This window comes from Hevea brasiliensis, chromosome 11, assembly GCF_030052815.1.
Source record: "Hevea brasiliensis isolate MT/VB/25A 57/8 chromosome 11, ASM3005281v1, whole genome shotgun sequence".
Lineage (NCBI taxonomy): Eukaryota > Viridiplantae > Streptophyta > Magnoliopsida > Malpighiales > Euphorbiaceae > Hevea > Hevea brasiliensis.
In genome coordinates, this window is record NC_079503.1 from 31,943,505 (window position 1) to 31,959,776 (window position 16,272).

The 16,272-nt window shown below is 34.2% G+C and overlaps 1 non-coding gene across 1 annotated transcript; it reads left to right on the forward strand.

Annotated features, from left to right (window-relative positions):
* Positions 1–14,515: 14,515 nt before the first annotated feature.
* Positions 14,516–14,622, forward strand: LOC131170750 (small nucleolar RNA R71). The gene has a single exon (XR_009141518.1). It is a non-coding gene; the product is annotated as a small nucleolar RNA R71 (small nucleolar RNA).
* Positions 14,623–16,272: the final 1,650 nt, after the last annotated feature.

A 16,272-nucleotide genomic window follows, 5' to 3' on the forward strand; every position in this document is an offset into this window, starting at 1 on the left:
GTATATCTCTGTGACACCCCTTACCCGTGTACAGTATACCCGAGTAAGTATGCCACACGGTGTACCAGCACACTCTAATATTCCTCAATTAATTTATACAATGCTTTTGCATATAATTTACGAAATACAATTTATTTAAACCCTTTATCAAAAGTATCATTTATTTAAGGTTCCGAAAATTTTTAAAGAAAATCTGGCGGAGTACCGGCTAAAAATGGAGAAAACCATTCTTCGAAACCTGTTAAAAACACTTCCAATATTTTTATTTCATCATCTCAAACTCCAATATCCAAAATCTCAACAATATTTCTCAAACATCCATTATCAACACCAAACTCAATATCAAGATTTCCACATTTCAATTTCCATTTTCATTCATCATTCACATGTGATGTTCGCATATAAATCACAAGTAAACATTTACTATTCCATTAACAAATACAATTTTCATAATTTACATATACATCAATATACATTACACAAGTTTAATTACATATGAAGAAAAATCTGCTACAAAATATCAAAATGACAAAATGACACCTAGTGCCCTACCAATGCAATCGCAGTAGTGAGGTGACACGGACACGGTGCAGAATCGCCGATGGACTCACCCACCGAGGTCTCATCGGGCGCACGATCAGGATCTCCAGTACCTACGCGTGGCAAAAGCAACGCGCTAAGCAATAATGCTTAGTGGTGCAATAATAAAATAAAAGAAAATAGCAGATATAAATATGTATTGCATGTGCATGTTTTGTTTGTCATGTATTTGTATATTCATTCCTTTATTTCTTCTACATTGCTCATTTTCATTCATTTGGTTGCCCAAGTAACCTACACTAGACGACTGGACTGGATAACGGGTAAACTGGCACTGGGTACCTAGTACCTCGGGCCGTCACACCATCGGTCACATATGCATCTCCCGGCAGGTAATGTAATGCTAACAAGTCAGAATAATATCGCACAAGGCCAAGTCTCAATGCAAAGTCAGAATGGCTAAAAGCCATGAAATCACATAATGGCATTTTTGCCATGTGCAGTACTGCTAACTGAACCCTATTGGCATGCCAAACTATCCAAACCAATCTTGTTAGGTATACTAGGGCATTTGAAACTCTTAAATTCGTCAATTTATGAATTTCAACTTTTTTGGTGTTACTATTCATCATTGGTCAACAAAAATGTTGAATTTTGGAATAAAAATATGTACATTGCCTTTGGCACTCCCAACATACCACATTTGGTGTTTAAAACTTGTTGGCATTAAGTGTTAATGCAATTTCAAAGTGTAACCCACACAAGTAGAAAATTTCAGTTTTGGTGAGTCAACTTCACTGTTCCATTGGACACTGTTACTGTTGGAATTTGAAGAAATGTAAAACATGAAAGTTGTTCCTTATTTTGTCTAGTTGAATTTCCTTTTTTGAATCACTCCATTTGGAGTTTTGTAGCTCCAGATATGGCTCAAAAACCCAGGCTATCCGGATATGCAGTCTGCAGAAATTTACCATATCTACAGTGCATGAACAGTGACTTGAGTCACTTGGTTGAATGGGTTCTGGACATAATTTGGGGTAGGTTCCTTCATGAAAGTTGTTTGTCTATGTCTTAGCTTGTTGCTGTAAAAATTTCAGACCAATTGACCAAATCTACAGTGAGTTATGGCCAAATGAACAGTTACTGTTCATTTGGCAAATTCTGCAGCATTCAGTGCAGGGCATCCGGATTGTGGCTGAGTTTTGACCCTTTTGCTTTGGTCTTTTGGGCATGGTTTCTTCAGCAAAAATGTGCCATTATAAGCCTAGTTTCATGTCCAATTGGCCAAACTTCAATTGGACTACCACTGCCCAAGTTATGGCAGTGCAAAGGGACTGAAATTTCAGTCCCTATGCTGCTGTCCATAGGGCAGTTTATACTTTCACTTTACCATCCCATTTTTCAGTTCTAATTAGGGTCAACCTACCTAAAATGGTCACTAATTGACCATTAAAAAGTCCTCTAACCATTTCCAAAGCTAAGTCACCATTTCACCTTCCCAAACCCTAATGTTCAACTAAGTTTACTCATAAACCTTGTCTAACATACTTAGTTCAATCTTCATGCATTTTAATACCTTAACCATGATTTCCAACCACTCTAAGTTTGTTAAACAATCAACTTCATACTCTCATAGGGCTGCTGAAAATTTAAAGTACCATAACACATGTAATTTACTTCAATTCCTTAAAATTTCTTAGCTCAAATGATGTTCTAACTAAGTTTAAAAGAAGAAGAATGAAATTTGTAGCACTAACCTCACTTTAACCTCTTGTAGGCAAATTTTTCCAAGCTAAATCTTCACTTCCTTTCCTTTTCTTGGCTGCCAAAAGGTCATGCAAGGTGCTAGGATAAATTTTAATGAAAGTGACTTAGGGTTTTGAGGTGAGGTTTGAGAGATTTGCAAGCTTGATTGATGAAGAAAATGGAGGGTTTCTCTTGGCTATGGTGAGGCAGAATTTGGGAAGAAGGAGCTTATCACGTTTTGAATTTCCTTTAGTCTTTATTTTGTCCCTTTTAAGTGTTTTAAAGATGCTTGTTTAAATGCAATTGGTGGGGACTTATAAGTGACATCATAAAGATGTCATAAATTGCTTTTTATGAATTTTTCTTTCCTTTTCTTTTCTAATCATTTTCAATTCAATTTTCAACAATATTTATTCATATTTTATGTCACAATATTTATTCACTCAATTGGGCAAGTCGGCCAAAAATCACCTCTGAAGGCGAAATGACCAAAATGCCCTCCGTTTGGCTTAACGGGTCAAAATTGTCTGTACCGATAGAAAAATTTTTCTAGGTATTTTCTTGGAATTCTAATGCCATGGGAACCTCAATTACCCTTCTCTGGAGTCCCAAAAATTATTTTATAATTTTTTCCCCTGGTCTAGGGCTCCTCGTTGCGAGAACCGCAACTTCCCTCCGGTTACCCATCGCTTGGGCACCGGCTCGTTTCACTTGGTTGTATTTTATTTCTAAAATTTTTACTAAATTTTTCTTATTAATATTTGAGTTAATTATGGTTCCTGTCTTTAGTTTAAATATTTTTCCGGACATTCTAGCTGTCCGGACCGACACCGGTCACCGGAACAGTAGGATGTACGGAGTGGTTACCGGGAGGGTGTTACAATCTCCACCAAAGAATTCGGCAGCCCTAATAGAGGAATGGTTTTGGATGTTTTTAATGGACTTAGCATGAATTGGAGGTTATGTTTAAGCTATATACCTATATAGATGTTGAACTAGGGTGCTAATTGAGGTTTATGGGTAAATTGCATTGGATATTAGGGTTTTGAGGCATGAAAAATTGACTTGACTTACTAAACTGTTAAAGAACAATCTAATGGTCAATAAGTGACCATTTGAGGTATGTTGAATACAATTTGGACTGAAAAATGGTATGGCAAAGTCAAGGTATAAATCGCCTAGGACAAGAAAGATAGGACTGAAAATTCAGTCCCTTTGCACTGCCATAACATGGGCTGTGTTAGTCCAATTGAAGTTTGGCCAATTGGACATGAAACTAAGCTTATAATGGCACATTTTTGCTGAAGAAACCATGCCCAAAAGACCAAAGCAAGAGGACCAAAACTTGGCCCTAATCCGGATACCCTGCAGCTGGTTTTGCAGAATTGACCAAATGAATAGTAATTGTTCATTTGGCCATAACTCACTGTAGATTTGGTCAATTGACCTGAAATTGTTACAGCAACAAGTTAAGACATAGACAAACAACTTTCATGAAGGAACCTACCCCAAATTATGGCCAGAACCTAACCCAAATGGCTATGGCAGTCACTGTTCATGCTACTGTAGATATGGTATTTTCTGCAGAATGCAAATCCGGCCAGCCTGGGTTTTTGGGCCATATCTGGAGCTACAAAACTCTAAATGGAGTAATTCAAAAAATGAAATTCAACTAGACAAAATAAGGAACAACTTTCATGTTTTACATTTCTTCAAATTTCCACAGTAACAGTGTCCAATGGAACAGTGAAGTTGACTCACCAAAACTGAAAATTCTGCTTGTGTTGAGTTACACTTTGGAATGGTATTAACACTTAATGCTAACAAGTTTTAAACACCAAATGTGGTATGTTGGGGATGCCAAAGTCAATGTACACATTTTTATTCTAAAAGTCAACATTTTTGGTTGACCAATGATGAATAGTGACACCAAAAACTTGAAATTCACAAATTGAAGAATTTAAAAGTTTCAAATGCCCTAGTATACCTAACAAGATTGGTTTGGATAGTTTGGCATGCCAATAGGGTTCAGTTAGCAGTACTGCACATGGCGATATGCCATTCTGTGATTTCATGGCTTTTAGCCATTCTGACTTTGTATTGAGCTTTGGCCTTGTGCCTGATATATTTACAAATTTTGTTAGTGCTCTGCACACCGAGATGCATATGTGACCGATGGTGTGACGGCCCGAGGTACTTGATACCCAGTGCCAGTTTACCCGTTATCTAGTCCAGTCGTCTAGTGTAGGTTACTTGGGGCAACCAAACGAATAAAAGTGGACAAAGTAAATAATATACAAATACCAAGCAAATGAAACATATACATTCACTACACATTTAAATTCTTGCTATTTTCTTTTATTATATTATTGCACCACTAAGCATTATTGCTTAGCGCGTTGCTTTTGCACGCAATAGGTACTGGAGATACCGATCATGAGCCCGTAGACCACTGACATCGGGTGAGTCCATTCGCAGCTCGCCAAAGGTCCGTGTCACCTCACTACTGCATTGCATCCAGAGGGCACTAGGTGTCATTTTGTCATTTTGTAATTAAATTTTTATTTTCTCATATGTATTTGGGATTATGTAATGTATTTTGAGGTTCATGTAAATAATAAAGATTTATGGTTATGTATGGAAGTAATTTGATCTTTTCATTGTTATTTATATATATGAGAACCCTGAGAAATGGATGTTTGAGAAATGAAAAGGCTATTGAGAACTGAAATTGAGAAATATTGTTGAGTTTTTAATATTGAGACTCTGTTGATGAATTGAAGTTGGGTTTGATTGAAAATTATTTGGAAGTGTTTTCACAGGTTCCGAAGAACGGTTTTCTCCATTTTTAGCCGGCACTCCGCCGGATTTTCTTTAAAATTTTCGGAACCTTAAATGAATAATACTTTTGATAAATGGCTTAAATAAATTGTATTTCATAAATTATATGCAAAAGCATAATATAAATTAATTGAGGAATATTAGAGTGTGCCGGTACACCGTGTGGCATTACTTACTCGGGTATACTGTACACGGGTAAGGGGTGTCACAGATATTTCTAATATCAACTATCTTATATTCTATTTTGTCCCTCTTTGGAAGTGTTGAGTTTATACAGTAATAATATTCAATATACAGATTAATTCTAAGAGTATTGTATTTTCGATTCCTACAATTCTGAAAATTTCATTTGCACTACTTGATTCAGTTATGTTTCTATTGCTAATCTTTTTCTCATTTCATTCAACAAATTTTAATGTTTTTAATTACTAATATTTTTAAATAATTTCAATAATTTACATCGCCTGTAACTCGTGACAGTGACTAAATTGATAACGGTCGCTTGCATCGACATCGTGATGCCTCGTTTGTCATACCATGGGACATGGAACATCAAGCACGTATGCAATCAGTATGGCTAAAAAGCCATGATAACATATAATCGGGCATAAAAGCCATGAGTGCGAGCATAAAGCCATGAATACAGGTATAAAGCCTTATGCAGTACTGCTAAAACAATATCCTATTTGCATGTCAATCTACCCAATCTGACACACGTGTCTAGGCAATACATGGGCACATAGTACCATTAAATATTAATATGTATTAGTATATCATTAATTCGTTAGAAGTTTTAATTACAATTTATATCACTTAATTCTGTTCTCAGTGGAAACATAAATTTTCTGAATCACAATTATGCATAATTTATACATTTCTCATAATTTATGCATACATTTTATCCTTCATTTTGATCACAATTCACAATAGTGGTTCTCATATGCCATTGTACTCAAAATATTCTTTCTTTCTTTCCTAATGAGAACTAAAGTCCTATTCACACATTTATGTGATTCATTTATTCATTTCAAAATTTATATGAATTTTCATTTGTAATTCAAGAGATATCTTTACTTACTAGGTATTTATAATTCCCCTTATTTTCTCTCATATACCATTTAATAGTAATGGGTCTATTATTTCATTATATATTCCACTATACATATATATTTGTTGTAACATTCTAAACTTTATTTCCTAGTGCAAATACAATATCTAGACTCATCTTCGTCTAATGCATATATTCATGAATTTCATTTATATAATTCACAATTTATCAATTATATCTTCTATTTTTCCTTTATAATTCATTATCTAATTTATTACATCATTTTACATGTCCCTAGGTTCAACATTTTCATTTATATTGATTTCCAAACCACATTTCAAAATATATTAACAATGTCTTCTAAGTTCTATTTGTGATGAGAATACAATTTCCTTCTACCTGTTCTCATAATTTAGGTATACATTAAATCCTTTAAGTAGGTACCATTAACCCCATTAACAACTTAAGTTTTTTGGTAGTTACTATTTACTTGACTATTCCTACACAAAAGTTGATTTTTTAATTCATAATATGTACACAAATGTTTGATATATATTTATACCACATTTTAGGTTATAAGTTTGTTGGCATTGATTGCCAATTGCAATCAAAGCCTTCTAGAAGTATTTTCAAAAATTTAATTTTTGAAAATTTGTTTACTGTTCCATTATTCTAAGCTACAGTGAGAATTTGGAAAACTTTTCTTCATCAAAGTTGTTCTGTTATGTGTCTTCTTTAATTTCATTTTTGAATCACTCCATTTGGAGTTTTTTAGCTCATGTTATGGTCAATTTACCATAACTGGCTGGATTGGTCCTTACCCAGATGTTCTGGGCAAATTTGGTTCTGCCAGATTTGGTGTCCTAACTTAGATTAGCATTTTGAATTTATTAGGTTCAGAATTTGAGTTTGTGTTCTTCATGAAAGTTGTTCTAAATTGTCTAATCTTTCCATTGATATCAAATTCAGGTCATTTGGATATTTCTACATAGAGTTATGGCTAAATGAACAAATATTGTTCATTTAGTTACTTTTCTAGGGCAGTATGTGTGTTACCCGGATTAAGACAATTTTTAGGGCAACTTAGGTTGGTTTTCTGGGCATGGTTTCTTCACCAAAAATGTGACTCAAGGTCTTAAATTTCATCTCCAATTAGCCTCACACCAATTGGAGCTGTCTAGCTTTACTTATGTTCATTTAAACACACTGGACTCATAGGTCCAGAATTCTCTACATGAAAATCAACACTTCCAATTCAATTTCTTCCAACTCCCAAACTTCAATTGGCATTCAAGGCACTTCTAATGGTCAACAAATTACCTCAATAAGATCAATTTCAAGCATACCACAAAATCCTAAATTTATGATCAAAACCCTAATTCAACATATCTTAATTCATATAAAGTCCTCCCATACAACTTCTAACACACTTTTAGTCATCAATCATCATCATTATAATAAATTTATATTCAAAAATTCATCAAACTCTTATGGTCATCAGGCCTGCCAAATTTTTGGTCTTTCAAATACCCATGGTTTTCTTAATTTTTTTTATGCAATATCAACTCATGACCTCAATTCATGGTTTAAAAAGGTAGGAAGGGAGAGTAAGCACTAACCTTATGTTGATCACTGCTCCAAGCTTGTAACAACTTCAAATTCTCCTAAATTTCTTCTTCAAATTGCTACCTCAAGCTTACTCTAGTGGTAAGGATTAATTTTTGTGAGGGGGGTAAGTGGTTTTATGGTGGAATTAGCTAGGGTTTTAAGCTTGTGAGCATAACAATGGTGGGTTTCTCTCTCTCTCTTTCTCTTTGGTGCGGGACTAGGAAGAAGAAGGCTACTGGAAATGGTTTTTTTTTTTATCTCATTTTTATGTCATTTTTATCCCTTTTAATTTGTTTGTCAAGTTGTGATTGGGTGGAGGGCTTTTAATTGCATCATGGTGATGTGAAAATTTGCATTTTGTTTCATTTTCTTTTCTTTTCTTTTTTACTCATTTTCAATTTACTTTTTAGTAATATGTATTCATATTTTATGTCATATAATTTATTTACTTAATTGAGCAAGTTGGCCAAAAATCATCTATGAAGACGAAATGACCAAAATGCCCTTCATTTGGCTTATTGAGCCAAAATCATTTGTACTGATTGATAAAATTCCAAAAGTATTTTCTTGGCATTCTAATGCCATCAAAACCTTAATGAATCTTCTCTGGAGTCCTAAAAATTAATTCATGAGATTTCCCTCGGGTTTAGGGCTACTAGCTATGAAGACAACAACTTCCCATTAGGATCACCCATCACCGAGGCACTGGCTCATTTAACTTTGTTGTATTTCATTTCTAAAATTTTTCTTTAACTTTTTTTACACTTAATTGAATTATTTATGACTTCTCATTCTAGTCTAATTATAGTTTTAGACATTCTAGCTGTCCGGTCAGACATTAGCCATCAGAATAGTAGAACGTACATACTATCTAAAGTGAGGGTGTTACAACTGAAAAAGGAACTGCCCAGAGTATCTTGATTCTCTGAAAGACAAAAAGGATAGACCTTCAGAAGGTATGTCTGTGTCTTGTTATTTAGATTCTGATGATACTCATAGTTCAATTACAGCTTGGCTTTTAGATACTGGTGTTAGTTCTCACATTACATATGATATGTAGGAACTAGCAAGTAGTAGCAACTTGCAGTCACGAGATATCAGACTCTGGGTTGACAATGGCTCAACTGTTGAAGCTTTAGCCATAGGATCTAAATCTTTATACATGTGTGGATATGTTTTGTATTTAAATAATGTTTTGCATGTACCTGATCTTTTAAGAACATCATTTCTATATCTATTTTGACAAGAAATGGCTATGAATTTCAATTCACAAATGATGTTTGCAATATTTATTTTGGAAATAAACATGTTGGCTCGGGTTATATGCATGATGGACTTTATTATTTAGATAATAATGTTAAATACAAATCTAATGCAAGCAATCTAAATGAATGTAATGCCATGATGAAAATCAACTCAAGTTCAAAATATATTTGGCACTTAAGATTAGGTCATGTTATAGAAGATAGGATTGCAAAGCTGGAGAAAATGGGGATTTTTTCCTCATTGGGTTCTGAACCTACTCCAACCTGTAAATCATGCCTTCAAGGTAAAATGACTAGATCACCTTTTATTAGACAAGGGTTAAGAGCTAAAAATATTTTGGAATTGATACATAGTGATATATGCGGTCCATTTAAGGAAATGGCTAAAGGCGGTTTTTATTACTTTATTACCTTTACTAATGATAAATCAAGGTTTGAGTATTTTTATTTGATGAAATACAAATATGAATCCTTTGAAAAGTTCAAAGAATTTAAATGTGAAGTAGAAAATCAAACAGGAAAAAGTATTAAAATTCTTCGATCAGATCGTAGACGTGAATATTTAAGTACGAAATTTGATGAATACTTGAAAGAGTATGGCATTGTCTCCCAACTGACTCCTTCAGCAATGCCACAACTGAATGATGTATCTAAAAGGAGAAATCACACCTTATCAGATATGGTACGCAGCATGATGAGCTATACTGATATGCCAATCTCCTTTTGGGGATTTGCATTAGAATCAGCTTTGCATATTTTGAATAAGATTCCATCAAAATCAGTTTCTTCCACACCTTATGAGATATGGCATGGAAGAAAACCAAGTATTAAGCATGTTAAGATTTTGGGTTTTTGGTGGGTTCGAATCCACCATAAATTAAATTAACTAAAATTACCAATTATGAAATATGTTCTGTAGCAAGTGGTAAATCCAGGTCGAACCCTACAGACTGAATTATTAAATTTCGTGCACTTGTGTAATGGAAAATGGAAGAGACAAAGATTGGGGGGGGGGGGGGGAGAGGGGGGGTTTGTAACACAAAATCAGAAGAAATCAGAAATTCAAGAACTAAATATGAAAATCTCAATTTAAACAAACTTCAGTCCAAGGTAATTCACATTCCAATGCATTGATTTGATCATAGACAAAAGAAATACAATTATCTCTTATTGAATACTTAACATAAATTTACCAAACAGCAAGGTAAACTCCAAACTTCCTTATACTCATCAATTTGAGCCCAGCACTCTTATTGACTCTAATTATTAACTGAGTTGGTATTAAGTAATCCTCATCAAATTAATAACTACTTTAAAAAAAAGAAGTAGTTAAGCTGAACAACAATTTATGAAGCATAAATCATTTAATCCACCCTATTGTTTCCTTAGGTTATTATCGAAAATGGGATCATAATCAATAAAACCTAATTGCTACTCATGTTCAATCTTACACAATAATTCTGGATTATGAAGATGAACTAGCAATTAATCTCATCAAACAATTAACTAATAGGCCTTTTTAGCAAATTATTCAATAGATTAAAGATAAAGAAATCAGAAAACAATAGATATTCAAAAATACATAAATTAAATTAAGAACCTGGTCTCACAAATCAAGAAAAAGAACTTGAATCCCTTGAACTGAATTAAAAAACTCAGCCACTCATGTTCATGGCTTACAGAATATTAAAGAAGAAAAAGAAGATTTCTAAAAGACGAATGGAGAGGCTGCCGAATTGGGATCCTTTCGACAGACTGCTGAATCTGGCTCCTTTCGAGAGATTGCTGAATCACTTTGTTTGGCTGCTGCCTCTTCTATTTATAATAAATGGTCTAGGGTTAGGTTTTTTTTTTAGAGTCTCTGTCACAAAACTGTAACTAGAGCAAAATCAAGAAACTGATTGTCGACGGATACACAGCCCATGTATCACTACATAGCCCAGGGCCTTGTAACTTACTGCAGCTGAATGGGCATGCTTCATATTGGCACAAAAAGTTACACGAGTCTCCAAGATTTACACAGGTCAAGTTACATTGCCCGTGTACTTTTTTCTTCCTTGTTTCTCTGGATTTCTTCTGGTAGAATGTTACACGGGTCTGTGGTTGTGTTTACACGACCCATATATTTTGTATCAATAACGATTCTCAATCCTTTGACCTTTCCAAGTTTCCTTCCACACTTCTATGCTTTGGGACTACACTAAAACCCTGAAAAATACAGAAAGAATCAGATTAATGCAAATGCTAACAATTTCTCCATTTAACACAATTATTTCAACAGCTCTCTAAACATATGCCTAATAGATAATTATGCTTTAATCAACTAAATTAGGCATAATGATACCCTAGAAACATTAAATGTGATTGGAGTAAAATTAATAAATTATGCACTTATCAAATTCCCCCACACTTATTCCATGCTTGTCCTCATGCATGACTTAAATTCTCAATCAACTCCACTTAGAAGTTCCTTAACTTCATCCTATCACAACACTCTCTAACAATATATTAAAAGTTTGAAAGAAGAGGCAAGTAAGGTAATAACCATCACAACAAATCCCATCAACACCATACCAATATATCAACAAATTTCCATCACAAAACAAAAGGCTTGAAATCAATTAATCTCACACAATTAAAGTTTTATAAAATTTTAAGTCAATACATAACAAAACACACAGTTAATTTATCAAGGCACAATAATTATAGCTCTTCGCAAATCTTAGGGGAGTTTTTTTTTTAATATTTTTATATTTTGAAATTGGTACTTCTCTCTTGTCACAGTTACTATTTTTTTTTTTTAACCGTCACCTTTAGAAAAGTACCTTGCGCATATCCTAGCTAGCTTTTAGCCTGAGAATCGACATGGGGTTCACAAAGACCCCTGGTTAGTTTGCTTAACTAAAGTAGCGGAGCAATTTTTCAAGTTTAACCTTTTATTTCTCCCAATTTATGCATCTACATATTATAAAGTGCTCTGATAGATTAAACAAAGTTCTGAAATATGCATGATACTATTTTAAAGCACACATAACTAATCATTTCACCATTAAATCAAGCCTAAATGATTTATGCAGGAAAAATTTGCTCTATGGTATGGAGAAAAGGAAAAATCCATCATTAAAGTTACTATTACCTTGCCTAAAATCTCAAAAATTCAATCTAAAATAGAAAAGTCATTTCAAGGACAAAGGACTTCTCTCCGAGAGTTAATAAAGAATCATGAATCAAGCTTATGAGAACAAATTTTATTTTGTCTATTTTTATTTTTATTTTATTATTTTTTTAACAATTAAAAAGATTGCAGCAACAAATTTCTCCTCCCCCACAGTTAAAACATACATTGCCCCCAATGTAAAGCCCAAATGCAAAAGAAATGATAAAAATGAATGCTAGAAAATAAAATAAGATAAGGGAAAGAAAACAAATCTAATTGTGGCTAACAAGCCACCCATGGGTTGCCTCCCAAGAAGCGCTTTTGTTTATTGTCGTTAGCTCGACATGGCAAAGCTCTTTAATCCACTGAATGCTCCTCAAACCCCTCATAAAATGGCTTTACTTCATAACCGTTGACCTTGAACACTTTGTTAGTTCCTAAACTTTGAATTTCAACTGCACCATAAGGAACCATATTGGTAACAACAAAGGGTCCAATCCAACGAGAATGCAACTTACCAGGCATCAGCTTTAATATGGAATTATACAATAAAACTTTTTGCCCAATCACAAACTGCTTCCTTAGTTTGTCATCGAATGCCTTCGTCTTTTCTTTATAGATCCTAGAATTCTCATAAGCCTTAAGGCTAATTTCCTCTAATTCATGCAATTGTGATTTTCTTTCTAACTTATCCTCCATGCTTAACTCAAAATTATCCTACACAAATGTATCAATAACATCAATAGAAAAAACAGACTAATTATCAATAGGATACTTCATGGCATCAAAGATATTAAATTTGACAGTCTCTCCATCAAACTCCATGGTTAAGGTACCCTCATCCACTTTAATTTTTGTCTTGGCAGATTTTAGGAAATGTCTTCCAAACAAAATCAAAGCTAAATTTGATGAGAGAGCACTATCATCCTCCATATCCAGAATGTAAAAATCTGCAGGAAAAATCAATCCTCCAACCTGCACCAACACATCCTCAACTACTCCCAATGGGTAAGCATTAGAACAATCAGCTAATTAAATAATGACACTGGTTTCTTTCAAAGGACCCAAATTTAAAGTTTGAAAAACTGAACTTGACATAACAATAATAGATGCTCCGAAATCTACCATTACACCTTCAAATTTAGAATCACCTATTTTGTAGGGAATAGAAAATGAACCTGGATCCTTACTCTTATGGGGTAATTTTCTCTTAATTAATGCTGACACATTTTCCCCCACACTGATCTTCTCATTATTCCTCAACTTGCACTTTGTAGTGCATAGTTCCTTAAGGAATTTAGTATACTTGGGAACTTGTTTGATCGCATCAAGTAAAGGTATATTAACCTCTACTTTCCTGAAAGTCTCCAAAATTTGTTCTCTTGTTCTTCTTTCTTATTTTTGGCCAACCTGCATGGGAATGGAGGAAGAACAGAACTATTAACGTTATTCAGGTTAGGTTCAGTATTTACCTCAACTTCAGGAACTTCAAACTCTTTTTCTCCTTGCTTCTTCTTTTTCATTGACTCATATGGAGTCTGGTTATCAACTTCTTTCCCACTCCTCAATAGTATAGCACTCGCATTTTCTCTGGGGTTCATGAACATTTGTGATGGAAGCTTTCCAGAACCTTGAGCTTTAAGCTTGCTCACAGATGAGGCTAACTGACCAATCTGCCTCTCTATGTTTTGAATGCTATTTCTGGTCTCCTGTTGAAACTGTTGGGTATTGTTAGCCAAAGCCTTAACAATTTCATCAAGCGACATACCTTCATTTAAGGGAGGCAGAGGTGGAGGTGGTTGATTCACTTATGGTCTTTGCTGCTGGTATCGGTTTTGCACCAGTTGATTCCCATAACTCAAATTAGGATGATCTCGCCATCCTGGATTATAAGTATTAGAACAGGGATCATACATGTGTTATGGCTTTCTATAATTTCCTACTGTATTAACATGTTGCATTGATTCATCCTCTTGTAACACAGGACACATGTCAGTAGCATGACCCGAACCAAAACAAATTCCACATACCTTAATAGTTTGCATATTCTTTACAGCCAACTACCTCACCAAAGAAGTTAAATTAGAAATTTGTTTCTCAAGGTTAGATGTACTTACCTCATTAACCTTCATAGGTGTGCGATCCATTCTCATTCCAAACTGCTGAGAATTTGCTGCCATGTTAGCAATCAGCCTCCTTGCCTTATCTAGTGTCTTATCAATCAAAGCTCCTCCACTGGCAGCATCTATCATACTGCAATCCATTGGTAGAAGTCCCTCATAAAAATACTGAATCAACAGCTGCTCACTTATTTGATGATGGGGGCAGCTTACACACAGTTTCTTAAATCGTTCCCAATACTCATACAAGCTCTCTCCATTGTACTGTCGGATGCCACAAATTTCTTTTCTTATATTGGCAGCACAGGAAGCAGGAAAATACTTCTCCAGAAATATCTGCTTCATCCCATTCCATGAGTTGACGAATCTAGACGGAAGGTAATACAACCAATCCTTAGCTGTGCCCTCCAGTAAGAAAGGGAAAGCTCGAAGCTTGATCTGATCCTCTGAAACTCCTTGAGGTTTCATGCTGGAACACACAATATGAAATTCCTTTAGATGCTTATGTCGATCCTCACCTGCAAGACCATGAAACTTGGGAAACAAATGGATTAGTCCAAATTTTAACTCAAATGCAACATTTAAAGCAGGGTATTAAATGCACAAAGGCTGTTGGTTTAGATCAGGAGTAGCCAACTCTTTCAAAGTCCTAGCAGCCATGGTTTTGTTTTCTGAATTTGAATCTGAATCGAAATCCTGTCACACTTTACCCCTCTGTAAGGCATAACATGATCCCGTAGAATACCTAATGAACTATCAAACTTCACCTACCGATAACTCATTAAGTACACTACAAGGGATTTTAAAACCATTTTCTTACATTTTGGAAGTGGTGAGCATTTTGATAGGAATTAAAATCATTTATTTGAAGCTTAAAAACTAGTAAAAAAAATTTTATCCATTTTTATTTTTCCGCAAATTTTTAAAAAATTTCGGCAGAGTGCCATTTGTATTTTGAGAAAATAGTTCTTTAAATACCTGAAAAAAACAATGCCAGTAAATTTTCCACAACTCACAACCTCCAAATAATCTCAATTCAACTCAAAATTCTCAAATCAAACCATTTCAAAATAATTCCATCAACATTGCATTCAATAAAGCTAATTTACATTCACAAGTTTAATTTACAGATATAAAATCCAAAAATAATATTATTACAATTTATAAATATAACTGCTCAACTTTGCATTAATACATATGAACAACATTTATTTGCATCAAACTAAATTACATTGGGTATAAAGTAATACCTGTACAAAAATTCAGTGAGGTCCTCGTCAATTCAGCAGCTCACCCTGCTGCTTTCTCCTTGCTCTTATCTACGATAGCAAAATAAGCTATCGCTGAGTATAAAAATACTCAGTTGTGCACAATAAAAATTTGAAATGCAGTACATAAAACATTCATTGATGAAACACAATTTAAATATTTCACAAATTATCAAAACTCATTATAGCACAATTTTGGTCAAACAATTTAATAAACATAGTGTTGCCAATTCATACACCTCTTAAGCCATGACATAAAATTTCTGATCAATACCGTATTGTACACCACGACAAAGCAATCTACAACCTCACTAATCGAAATCAATGAGGGAGGTGGCGAGCTAGCTAATGAGTACTCATCCGATCTACAATCTCAACTGGTAAACCAGAGAGGGAGGAAAAAAATCAATATCACCCCATAAATGGAGGAGGAATAATAAGGCACTGTCATGCTAAGTGTGAATCAGAAATCAATTTCAAACATTTTATTCAAATAATTCTTGAGAAATTTGATAAATTTATAAAGTCATAGTTTCATTCACAAGGTGGCAACACAATTCATGATTAATATCACATTTTCATAAATCAAACTAAATCAATTTTTCAATAATAAAATGCTCAAATAAGGTTTATTGTGCATAAACCTGACGAGAGTCGCCTCTAGGCTTTGACTCAGTCC